We start from the raw sequence: 14,331 nt of genomic DNA, 5'->3' as shown, positions 1-14,331 counted from the left end.
GGGTCACGGCACCAACGTAACTGGTCCTACTTATGCCACCGCAAGCAAGATTTGAACCAGCATCATGTGCGATCACATTTATTGTTGCTCGGCAAAATATCACTGCCAAAATCAAGTAATTTCAATAGGAATCCATGTGAGGTGGAAACATTTCCCAATGCAGTTTTCACTTATGTTCAACTTGGTCAAATTGGCCACCGCTGATTGAACAAAAAGCTGCTTGGTTTGCTTCAAACATCACTACACTATTGACAATGGATCTTTTTGCCTGCAAATGTCAGCCTACATTTTGCCAACCTCACCTTTACACATTTGAATTACAAAAAAAAGAAAAAGACAAGAAAAAACACATTGTCACTTTTTCTCAAAGGAGCTGTACGGTAACATTTAGTCACACAAAAGTTTATTTTTTTTAATTAATTTTTTTGTAGATACATACAAAACATTTGTTTTGGTAATATTGTAAACAGTTACAGAAAAAGAAACTTGGGTAACACTTTATTTCACATTGTCATTGTTACATACGTTACTATAGTATAAATACTATACTATAAATACTATAAATACAATAAATCATGCATAATTACATGCAACTCACCCTAAACCAAACCAAACCAAACCAAAACCTAATCCTAACCCTATAGTAAGTAAATGTAGTTATTTCATTTTACACAGTACTGTGTAACAAAGACACCTTAAAATAAAGTGTAACCAAAACTTGTTTATAAAAAAGTTTATATTGGACATTTACATTATAAGTTATTTAATAATAAATAAAAAAAGTCAATTTGTGTAATTTATTTATTTATTTGTTTGTTTGTCCATTCATTCGTCAGTTCATTCATTCATTAATTATTTATTTATGTAGATTGCTGGGGCTAAAAAACTGACCAATAACATATTATAAGCTTTTGGGTAATGGGACTGGTATTCTAGATAAACACATCGGTTGATATTGATATTGTTTAAAATATATGTATACTGTACTTGCAAATAATCTTATGATAACAGCTGTACTAAAATCAATAGAATAGAACATCCCTGTGATTGTTATTACACCAGATGCTCCCATTTCACACTATCTCTAAAATCACTGCAGTTGGGTTGTCTCTAGCATTGAAGCATGTGAATGAGCAAAGTGCTTTTTCCTTTCAATTTGTTTTGCTTTTTCATTTTATTCTTGGTGTAAACAGACCTGCATGTGTTCTTGTGTGATTGATTGCACTGTGTCTGTTCCCAAGCACATTTCTAATGCTGCCTCTTATGTTTCAAACAGATTAATTATTCTATGCTCTCTCAATAAACAATACAATCTTGGCTAACTCAAATACATATTTGATCACTTGCATGCAGTTCTGTCTACCCACAAGGTAGCATTTGCTCATCTAAAACGTTATGCCAGAGTTTGCTGAGCTAAAGGCATCATGATTCAGCACTGCAATCTCCCTGTTTTGACCTACCGATGAATTTGACTCAAGACTTGTGCTCTGCTGAGAATACAGATCTTGCTCTCTGGTGGCCAATTACACGGCAAGTACCCCACATCAATCATCCGTTTACACAACCTTTAGCCATTCTGCTAACAAAGGGAAGACTGCCTCCCCGGCTGTTTCATTGTTGGACAGGCACAGATAGCTGATAGATGTCCTACCGCTCTGAATCAAACAACAAATGAGCGGGCGCCGCTAACAGCCAGCCAATCAAAGCAGAGCTGAAGCTAGCATTGAGTCCTGACAGTGCACTAGGGTTTCTGTGCACACTGTCCTTATCTCCAGAAACATATTTAGTGATGTTTGCTAAAGCAAGCAGAACTATCACTATTGCTCATGTGTAGAGTCTTGAACAGACCCCTAACCACTTAAAGTATTAAACTTCAGGTCATAAGAATCGCTCACAGCACACGCACACCACGTAGCAGCCTGGAAACCACTCAAACTGTGGCAGTGAGGTACATGCAAGCTCCAGTCACATTTCTTTAGAGAAAATAGAAATATATATATATATATATATATATATATATATATATATATAAAATGGGGGGCCAAACAGGAAATAATTCTATGTAAATCCGAATATATAGTTAAAACTCTGAATATATAGTTGTAAATCCTGAATATATAAATGTAACCCTGAATATATAGTTATAACTCTGAATATATAAATGTAAATCCTGAATATATAGTTATAACTCTGAATATATAAATGTAAATCTGAATATATAAATGTAAATCCCGAATATATAGTTAAAATTCTGAATATATAGTTGTAAATCCTGAATATATAAATGTAACCCTGAATATATAGTTATAACTCTGCATATATAAATGTAAATCCTGAATATAGGTATAACTCTGAATATATAAATGTAAATCCTGAATATATAGTTATAACTCTGAATACATAAATGTAAATCTGAATATATAAATGTAAATCCCGAATATATAGTTAAAACTCTGAATATATAAATGTAATCCTGAATATATAATTATAACTCTGAATATATAAATGTAAATCTGAATATATAAATGTAAATCCCGAATATATAGTTAAAACTCTGAATATATACATTTAATCCTGAATATATAGTTATAACTCCGAATATATAAATGTAAATCCGGAATATATAGTTATAACTCTGAATATATAAATGTAAATCCCGAATATATGGTTAAAACTCTGAATATATAAATGTAATCCTGAATATATAGTTATAACTCTGAATATATAAATGTAAATCCTGAATATATAGTTATAACTCTGAATATATAAATGCAAATCTGAATATATAAATGTAAATCCCGAATATATAGTTAAAACTCTGAATATATTAAATGTAAATCCTGAATATATAGTTATAACTCAGCATGTGAGCTCCGCTCAATATTCCGCTCTATGCCAATGCGCTCCACTCAATCGCTCACGGCCCAAGCGCTCAAATCCCGCTCCGACATGAAATCTCAGTGTAACGTAGGCTACTGTACTATAGCCTTTGTTGATTATTTTTAAGGCATTGTTGGGGGCATTTACCATTTTGCATAGGTGGCCTCAGCACATTGTTTGTGTGATAATAGGCCATTCTTTAAACTTTATTAGTTTCAGAAAGATTCTCGCGGATACAAGGTAAGGACAGTTGAAACAAAGGCAGATCTTTATTTTACAAAAGCACAAGGTTTTGGTGTTATTGTGAATGTACACAAATAAAAGTAGACCATTTGTAGTTGTCTTACACACTAATCTGTATGGCCAAAAATTGACGGAGTTTCTTCCACTGTCATTAAAGAAAAATCCATCAGAACGCGCTGGCGCATTCGTTGTACAGGGTTAAAGACCCAACTAGAGGCTCATTTAACTACGTTAACTGTGTTAAAATCAAAATGGAACTTACAATAGAAGTGTATGGGACACACAGCATTGAACCATGGCATTTCTAAATGTATGGCAAAGAGACTTAAACATGAATATATATGAATATATGAAACATGAAACACGTTAACATGAGACTTGTGCGATCAAATCACCTATTAGTTAATCATGTTTGTGCGAAACCTATCCAATCTATCAAACTCCTGCATGTCTTGACCATCAATTACTTTATTTTTAATTTTTTATATCTCTCTTAGAAATCAAATAAATATAGATACACATACTTACATAAGATGTTTTTTTATGCTAAGGTCACCTAAACCGAGACCAAGACCATAGTGTGTTGAGACCAAGACAAGACCAAGATTTTGAGTGGTTGAAACCAAGAGGCAGGGTGAGATGAGTTAAAGGACAAGTTCGATATTTTACACTTAAAGCCCTGTTTACAGATCGTTTCTGATGAAATAGAATGGTTAAGATAAAAATTTGGACACATGCTGCTGTCCTGAGAATTTTAGGTTTCTTTCGCTTTCCCCGCCACCCCCAGAATGGCTGCATGGCTGGGCACTGGAACAATCCTTCCTAAAAAACTCATTAAACTTTCGTTTACAAAGACGTGAAACTCACCGAGTAGTCAGGGGTGTTCACTGATATGCTCACACAAAAATCGCTGCAAAAGATGCTTTCCAACAGGTGTTTTACCGTCCGTTGTGAGCTTGAATAATAGACACTCCAGCCCAGTTGGTGGCGGAGTAATACCGTACCTCACAGCACATCCAATACAAGTCAATGGACATCCAATACAAGTCAATGGAGTTGGACAAAAACTAAGATAAAACCTGTTTTTTTTAGAAACCTAAAATTCTCGGGACAGCAGCATGTGTCCAAATTTTAATCTTAACCGTTCTATTTCATCAGAAACGATCTGTAAACAGGGCTTTAAGTGTAAAATACCGAACTTGTCCTTTAAGACCAAGACCACATCGGCACTCCTCAAATTCATCTGAAAGATCCACATTTACTGCCTGAGAAATGTCTTATCTAATCAATAAATACAATTAGAATACAAATAAACTTGTATAGATATATAGAATTGCAACCAATCAAATTAAATCACTAGCAACAAAATTAGTCTTTGCACTGCAGAAGCTGCATCTGAATAGGTACAAATTCAACTGCATGAAAACTGTTGAGATTTTTTTTTTTTTTTTATCACATTTTGAATATAGAAATAAAATAAAATTATACGTTTAAATTTGACACTAAAACCACCACTAGGTGGTGACAAATCACTTAATGAGTGAGTCACGGAATAGTTTATTCAACCGATTCGTCCAAAGCAACTGATTCATTCAGTAACAAAAAAATGATGTGTGCATGGAAACGCACAACAGGTATGCAGTGGGTTTGTTTGGAACTGTATTCGTTACCGAAATAGCAAAAACTTGTTTAAAATTATGTCTAAGATGTAATTCACTTAATATTAACTTCTTGTTTATTGAACATTTGTATGTATTCAATATCACATTTACAATCATGCTCATAATCGTAAAAACAGTGTGCTTTTTATATACAATTTGTTATATCGTTTGGTAGTTACATTTGGTTCTGTAGTTACGTTTGAGTACTGTATAAGCATTTGCAAAATGAGTACATGCAAATGAAATGACTTTCTCCAGAGGACACCTCAGCTTAGGAGGAGAAAGGTAGTGGTTTGGGCCATTGTGCATGATATGGACAGTATGTGTGTAAAATGCTTGCACAAAACATTACAAGAAACAGAAGGGCTGGTAGCATTGTTAATATTTGATAAAGGCTGCTTGTCATCTCCAACACCTACAGTACTGGCAGCAGCACAATACAGATCAGAAGGAGAAAGGTGGGTTTTTAAATCTGCAGCTCATAGTAACTGTCAACTATTTATCTCATTGCTCTTATTTCCTGTATTCAACCCACCAAATGTCTTGAGCATCAACATGATAGAGATCAAAATAATGCAGGCAGGAAACAATTGCTCGTTGGCATAAAAGCGGAAGGATCTCATTTACACCAGAGGGACGCTGTTGCACACCACGTACGGATCCATTTTATCAGGGCAAGCTCAGGAGCGCAAACACAAAAGAAAATATACCTTTTCATGTCTTATAAAAGCCTTGGAAAACCAAGGAATGTTGACAATGCGACTCACGTCTCGCACAAACCCCTGCTGAATCTCCAAAAACACTTATGCATCTCAATATGAATTGGACCCCATGCACTGTCAAAACCCTGTCAAAACCAAACCAAGAAAAGCTCTCAATAAAGATTTATTTCAGAATGGTTAATTTTTTTGGGACATTGGAAGTTTGTTGCCAAACAAACTAAAACATACAGTTGGTGTGTTGATGACTCAAATATGAAGAGTGGGGGTTCAATCTGTCTTAATTTGCAGCATCCATTAGCAAAGCATGTTAAAAAAATGTGTGAGGTTTATTGGCTCATTGAGCTGGATCATGAACGGGAAGTTACAGTACAGAAAGGGACACACTAACAAACACACTGTATGCAGTATGTGTGCAGGTAGAAAGACTGTGCCACACAGTGGGCTCCATTCAAGGCACTGTTGTTGAGCTTATATTAGGCGTTTATGGGCAACCATGATTTGACTGAACATTTTATTTGGTTTGTCCGCGCAGCTGTGCTCTGAAGACAGAAACATACACAACACAAATGAGGTATCAACTTAACAATTAAACTCTACTAATCAGCTAGCAAAACATGGTTGCAATTGGCACTTAAAATGATGGAATATAGAACCATGGAGACAAGTGTGAGCCAAGAGAAGACCAGTGGGAATGGGACAGGGACAGTCATGTAAAAGGAGTTAAAAGGACAGAAGATAAATTATCATCGACTAGGCAAGTGTTTGGACAAGAGTCAAAGTCGTTCCTAAGCTTATTACAACAGCTTGCAACAGCCAGATTGCAAAACCACTGAATATTCAGAACTGTTTCTTTATTTCTTTAATTCTATTCTCTGTTGTCATCTTCACTGTCTTTCTTTATGTTGTTCTTATTAATTTATATTTGTCCAAGCCAAAAACACCCCGTGTGCTGTTTGTTTAGTTTTATAACTGGAGTCAACAGAATTCTCCATATTACAATTTCATGCAAAAATGCATGGAATAAGAATGTTTAATGTTTAATTGATTTAATCAAAGATAGAGTAAACAGTAATATTTTGAAATATTATTACAATTTAACAGAACTGTTTCCTATGTAAGGTATAATCCACGGCTAGCTGTGCATTTTAATGAACAATGTCGAGACAATGAACCACCGACACAAAGCACATTCAGATTGTTTAATGCTCAGCTAGCCGTGGATTATCCCGCTTATACCATGGTTTTTTGCCAGTATTGACAAGTTAAAGTTGTTACTGATGTTTATATGCAAAATTTGACCGTTAAAATTACAGTTAGTTTCATCAGTTGCAGCTCGTTAGATCTAGTATTCTGGCCACTTTAAATCAGACACTGACATTAGTACGGTAAGATTACATTTCTTTGAAATAATTTCAGTTGGTGAAGTTGCTGCAGTAGGAGAATCCACTGTATATAATAATGTTCATATATAATAAATTACTTGCACCTCAGAGCGAGCAGACGAAATGCAATAAAGTTGTCTTGCTTTCGGATTCCTGCTGTTTGGGAATGCGGTCGTGTAAGACAGTTCTGGCAGGTAATTATACTTGAACCACTTTGACGACAGACTTTGTTCAGGTATTTCAGAATGACCAATACATTTCAGATGCTTTGCAATAAGATTGGTCACGCAAGTTATCGCGCAAACCCCATCCCACGCACAAATCGCGTCCCACACAAGTCACATGACTTTAAAAAAAAATGTATTAAAAGGAAATACTTTATTAAGGCGCTACAGCTATATGTCATGTCACATTTAAGAGTGGCAAAAAGCCATTTATTGTTTGAATTTCATGATTAAAAAAAAAAATTGGACAGAATTTGGAAGCTGAGACTTTGTTTCTTATCAGAAGTAATAAAGCACATCGGTTGTCCGATACTGATTATTGGCCGGTACATCAATGCATCCCTAATATGTGTGTGTGATTGTGTGTGTGTGTGTGTGGTTCCAGTATACCCTATGTCATGGGGACAAAATGTCTTTACAAAGATGGCAATATACAAAATCTTTGTCCTTTTTTGTGTGAAAATTTTACTGTGATGGGTAGTAGGTTTAGGGTTAGAGGATTATACAGTTTGTACAGTATAAAAATCATATGTCTTTGGAAAGTCCGCATATAAAACATAAAACCCCAATGTTTTGTGCGTGTGTGTGTGTCTTATAAAGTAAGATTCAACTTCCAAGGTTACGAACTGTTAATGTAACACTGAAAAAAATAACATGAAAATTTAACAAAAGATTTCCAGATGGCTCTTGAAGCAATATTTTCACGGACATATTCTTGTCATGGTCTTGGACAAGGGTGGAATCAGATTTTTCTCCTCACACCTAATGAAAATAGTGGAAACATTATTTCACTGGACCTGGCGCTGTGTGGTGATAAATCAACATTCAATTTTATTCTAACCTTTTGAAACACAATGAAAGTCCCACAAGAAAAAAGAAACTGGTCTGACCTTTCCTGAACAGTTCAGTTGTGTTGTCTGTCCAGACATGTCTTCTGTTTGCACCACGTGTTATCGCTGCATAATGACTACTCTCTCAGTTCACAAGAAATTCACCATCAATAACTCTGCTGTGGATATTGGAAATCCATTGTGTACAGGATGAAAAAAGGGGCCCAGAACTTGGTATTCAAAAGAAGAAGAAAAAAAAAACAATGCAAAAATAAAAATAATTACACTAATTGATGTCATTTTGATCACACTTTTAGTTTCTAAAAGTAACACTAAATTAACTATGATTCAAAAATGTGTTTAGTTCCCTTTCGAGGGACCTTCTGGGTCAGCTGCTAACACTATGGGAACTCCCTCGTGGAACCCTGTTGTCTGAGGCACTTGTACATTGCAAGGTGTGCCCCAGCATTAAGAAGGGTGCCTGAGAACACATCATCAACTTATTTGTCTTCAGGAAGCTGCTTGTTTGAGTGCTGTGTGAACATAAGTGTGTGCTAAGAAGTAAAAGGTAAGCCGCCTAATGGTGAGCAGATAATTCAAGCACTCTGTTTCTCATTGCCCGTGTTTCTTAACGCCTGGTGATGGTCAATAACAACAAACATGCCTCAACAACAATAGCAACAAATAAAAAAAAAACCAGGCAGAGAGAATGTCACAAATCTCAAATAAATGTGGGTATGGGGTTACGTATGCACGTACAAATCTGATGACTTGTTCTCAGGCTCCACCACACTGTGTCGGTTCCGCGAGGGCACGTCTTCATAGCATCAGCAGCTGACACCACATCTCGTTCCCTTTCTCAGGGAACCGGGCTTACATACGTAAACCCAGACCCAGTTTTCAAGTATGGTGACCTATTACCTAAAGTAATAACAGATTTATTTGTGATTTGTGATATTCTCTCTGCTTGCTTAGCTGTTTTTTTTTATTTGTTTGTTGTTGAGGCATGCTGTATTGTGAATGCAGACATGACTGAAAATGTTGTTAGGCAAAGCGAAGTATTCACAATATGCCTACAGCACGCCTCAAGAACCTTACTTCTTTTACAAAATTGTTACCACATGATACAAATAATACAGTTGGAAATGTATGTATTAGTATATTACTTTTTTAAATTAAAATCAGTAGATTTCATCCTTCAGCCAGAAAAATAGACATATTGTATACTGTACATGTGCTTATATCTCAGCAAAAACCAACAGTTTGTTTTCCATCTTTTAGTTTAAAGCACACCTGTTCGCAACACAGCTCGTTGAACATACAGTACAATACAGCACTTCTGAAACTGTAGTTTTGACAGAATATTGTTTGTTTGTGTTGTGGTTAAGTCTGGTTGCTAATGATGAAACACAGATACGTTCAGTCATAGCCTGCCTTATTATAAATAAAACAAGAGTATTGGCCAATCAGCATCAAGGACCGAAACTATCAGCTTTTTAAACCAGATAATGAAAAAAAAACATGTTTATGTAATTATTTATTTGCACAAGATTTAATTATCAGATTAATAACTGGTAAATATTGAAAGTATAGTACTGCTAAGCTTTTGGTGAACTATAGTCTCAGTCGCCCCCCTCCTCACACATCTATCAGAAGTCATATCGTTCTGGGGGGAGCATGACTTATTAAAGTTTGAGAACCTCTATATTAAAGTAAAGCATCAACACTGTCCGTAGAGCCCTTAGTTTGCAGGTAACTGCTCAAATTGGTTTCACAAATGTGTCATATCAGCCTGGGAGGGAGAACGCTACAGCAGTCTTACGGGTAACAGTGAGTGCTGAAGCCGAATGATCCAGATCCTTTGTGTTTTCCCATATTAGAAGGAGGGGGAAATGATATCCTTAATACAAGCTGCCGCCCCATGGGCCTGACTGCTGATCTCATCTCTACAGACACACACGGGGAGTAACGCAGCACTCATGTGCTTTCTCGTTCCTTCATTCTATCTTTCATTCATTTATTTTCCTCTCTCTTTCCTCTGCTGTCACCCAAAGGGAGTATACGTGAGTTGATTTAATCTATACACAAATCCGGTGAAACACGGAAGTAAAGCAGCGCCGCCATTACTGCGTGCCTTGCTGCTAAGAAAGTAGCGTCGGTCCCGTAGGCGGCTGTAGCAGATGTAGCTATACGAATGTACAGATTTACGAATAAATGTTATTTTTATCAATTCATCTTTAATTTTGTACAGTAGCCCTGCTGTATGGCTACAACACTTCCCTCGGTCGACCATGCAGTCACAAACTGAATTCGAGAACTTTGCAGTTTTCTCTGTGTATTGTTACTGACACATTATGGTATGAGTTCACTGCCTGTGAAAACCTCACGACACCTTTTAAAGGACAAGTTCGGTATTTTACACTTAAAGCCCTGTTTACAGATCGTTTCTGATGAAATAGAACGGTTAAGATTAAAATTCGGACACATGCTGGTGTCCCGAGAATTTCAGGTTTCTTTCGCTTCTCCCCCCCACCTACAGAATGGCTGCATATAGGCACTGGAACAATCCTTCCTAAAAACTTAAACATTAAACTTTCGTTTACAAAGACGTGAAACTCACATAGGGAAACTCACCGTGTGGTCAGGGGTGTTCACTGATATGCTCACACAAAAATCGCTGCAAAAGATGCTTTCGAACAGGTTTTATCGTAGTTTTTGTCCCAAGTTTTTTTTTTTTTTTTTTACAAAAACTACTATAAAACCTGTTCGAAAGCATCTTTTGCAGCGATTTTTGTGTGAGCATATCAGTGAACACCCCTGACCACACGGTGAGTTTCACGTCTTTGTAAACGAAAGTTTAATGTTTAAGTTTTTAGGAAGGATTGTTCCAGTGCCCATATGCAGCCATTCTGTAGGTGGGGGGGAGAAGCGAAAGAAACCTGAAATTCTCGGGACACCATCAGCATGTGTCCGAATTTTAATCTTAACCGTTCTATTTCATCAGAAACGATCTGTAAACAGGGCTTTAAGTGTAAAATACCGAACTTGTCCTTTAATGTGATGAGCTCATCTGCGAAGGTATGCAGTATCTGGCCAATCCATCCGGAGCTCATATAATTCTGACCTTCAATCAGTGCCCTGTAGTTTAGGTTCTGAAGCTCGAATGCCAGATGATTAATAAAATAATCTTGAATACCTGTAAGCTGCCAACTCTCACGCCTTCACCGTGAGACACACGCAACTTTTCAGCTTTTCACACGCTCTCACGCCACACATCCATTTTCTCACGCACAGAAAAATTGCGAGGCAGAAAGGACACGGAAAAAAGCTCAGCTCTCAGATTCTGTCAATTTTATTACGAAATTCAAACAATAAATACCGTTTTGGTGTTTGTAAATGTGAGTGACGGATCCCTAGCGGCACGTGAACCGATCATCTCAACTTAATAGTAAATAAACATGAATGAACAATGTTCCAAGAAACAGTACAACTTACCGAAATGTATATTCATCATAGCCTACATAATATCGATCAATCAGTGTTTTTTTTATTTTTATTAACGCCCATCTTGTGTACCTAATATTTATCCAAATTAGTCAATATTAAATCAAATCACAAGAATTGAACTGAATTGAAATCCTGAAATTTGTTTCAAGCAATAATAAAAAAACGTAGCTTACCAGAAATTGTACCATATATTATAAACATTGCAACCTGTTGTCACTTAACCTAATACAATTCAGTTTAGTTACTAAAATGTTTTGACAATCACAATATTTAAGCCCCAGGATCCGCTTTCATTGAAATGTCATTAGAGGGCACCGGCAAGTGTCACACCGCCGTCACTTCGCAGGCACGCAGTAATGGCGGCAGGCAAGATGGCGGCGCCCATAGAGATCGCGGCGGATTTGTGTATATGTGAGCCGGGTGAAGATGCCCGAAAGGTTTCCAGTGACCCATGAGCCATAACTGAGAGAGATAGAGAGTGGGAGAGGAATGAGGAACAAACAAGTCAGACGGATACAGATTGCAGAATGAAAGGATGGATGAAAGAGAGGGCAACACCTGAATGTACACCACCAATAAAGATCGGAATACTTCAGTTTTTTTAATTGTTTTTAAAAGAAGACTCTTCGTGCTCACCAAGTCTGCATTTATTTGATGAAAAATATGAAATATTATTAAAATGTATTAATCTTTAAAATGTTTACAATCTTATTTATTTATTTGTATTTATTTATAAAGGGACCATGTACATGTACTATTGTACTATTGTACCATGTACTGTTTAAATAGGACCATGTAATATTTAAAATAATATCTGTAAATAAGTTGTTTACATTAATTTTAAAATGTTTGGGCTTTGAGACATGGGGTAAGTTGAAAGTGTTGCATTCCTCCCTCCATCAAGGCATCTCTCGTCATGCTTTGCAGACTTTGCTTTGGCGTTGCGCGTTCGTGTGTTTTAAAGGAGGTGTGGCAGTAACTGAAAGATGTGCACGTTGTGTCCCTTTTTTGTGTGTGTGTCCTTCAGCCTGATGAGCATTTGTACAAATTGTTTGGTCCGAAAGGTCCATTTTGTCATCGGTTCATTTAGCTTTTTGTGGCCGTTTTGTGTGAAAGGGCCTTTAGAAGGCAGCTGCCTACATTTTAGGACAGCTTTCATATTGGTGCACTTATAAAGCTTTAAACCCCTCTCTATGTAGGCAGCTCACTAGGGTTTGGAACAGAGTTTATATAGCCTCCTCTGCTCTGAAATGCTCTGCTCCGCTGCCTCATAACCTTCTCTTGACAACACAAATACAGCAATTTAGCTGCATCTTTATGTGCATTTGCATCTGTCTGTGTTTCTTTACACAATTACACACAACATTCATTACACATTTACAAACATTTACAAATATGAATACAGTGCCATAAATTACTGCAGGCAATTTTAACAAGCTAACTACAGTTGACTTACATGCCTTGCTACATCTCCAAAACACCTCAAATTTACCATATTCTCTGTTTATTCAACCACGACACGTCTGAAACAACTAGACACCACACTCAAAAAATAAAAAAATATGAGACGGAGAGCGAAAGATAGAACCAGAGGGCAAAGATAATTTCTTCACATTGTCTGTGTAGGAACCCTGTGGCGCACTGTGTGTGTGTGTGTGTGTGTGTGTGTGTGTGTGTGTGTGTGTGTGTGTGTGTGTGTGTGTGTGTGTGTGTGTGTGTGTGTGTGTGTGTGTGTGAGTGTGTGTTTGTGCTTGTGCATTGATCGTGGCAGGGCTGTAATCTCATTAAGGCTGCTCTGATTTATGGAGAGAGGAGCGATACGGGTCAGGGTTGTGGAAACCACACTGGACCTCCTCTTTCAAACGGGTCCCACACAAAAGCGGGGGTTAATTGACTGTGCACTTACATACGCGCGCACACACACACAAACATACCCAACTTACTGGTCATTATGGCCTTTTTGGGGAGCAAATGAGGGGCAAGTTATTAATCATAGCCTTTAACAAGGTGACAGTGTTCTGTGCACTAACCATCAGAGGAACAAGTGAGTCAATAACACACACTGCTGACAGAGCCAAGAGCTGAGGATAATAGACAAATATTTAGTGGTAGGAAACAGTATGTATATAGTATGTAGAGTATAAAAGTATGTAGGAAAAAATCATATATGTGCATATATATATATATATATATATATATATATATATATGAATATGAATGTATGTGTGTGTGTGTGTGTGTGTGTGTGTGTGTGTGTGTGTGTGTACACATACTGTACTATACACACACTGATATATATCAGTGGGTCTAAATCATGGAAAACAGTTTATTTCAAAGGATCAACGAAAGGCTAACAGTTTTTTTTTTACAGTGTTTGTGTTACATTTCGTGCTTTTCCACCACTGTGCAAAACGATTACTATTGCCAAATCAAAATATTCTTTACTGATCCAATGACACAAAAATATATATATTTTTTTTTTAAATCCATTTGTAGTGCTGCAAATTCATGACTAGAATGTAACCAATCATGCTCAGAACTTTTCAGCCCAATAGTAGAAAAGTGCTTATACACTACTGATTAAAATTTTGGGGGTCAGTAAGAGATTTTCTTTAAAATTTCTATTTAAAAAGAGATTTCTTTAAAAAAAAAAAAATCTTACTGACTCCACACTTTTGACTGGAATTGTACATGTAATAACAATTGTTACAGTAATAATGTATTAGAACCACTGTAACAACTACAGTAAGTATGAATTACAATAAGTTAATGTATTTTTTTCCTAATGTCTATATAATACGAACCTACAGTTGACACTGTAATAAAATGTGCATGAAAACAAAATTGCAATAAAAAAAAAAAACACTTCTGTAAAAAACATT

At 36.4% G+C, this 14,331-nt stretch overlaps 1 protein-coding gene across 8 annotated transcripts in view; it reads right to left on the bottom strand.

Moving 5' to 3' along the window:
• ptprua (protein tyrosine phosphatase receptor type Ua) overlaps positions 1–14,331 on the bottom strand; it is a 309,103-nt gene that overhangs the window by 151,114 nt on the left and 143,658 nt on the right. The gene's annotated exons all lie outside the window — the stretch shown is intronic.

This window comes from Leuciscus leuciscus (assembly GCF_965113295.1).
Source record: "Leuciscus leuciscus genome assembly, chromosome: 12".
NCBI lineage: Eukaryota > Metazoa > Chordata > Actinopteri > Cypriniformes > Leuciscidae > Leuciscus > Leuciscus leuciscus.
Note: the sequence above shows the minus strand (reverse complement) of the source record. Positions and strands in the feature narration are given on the sequence as shown.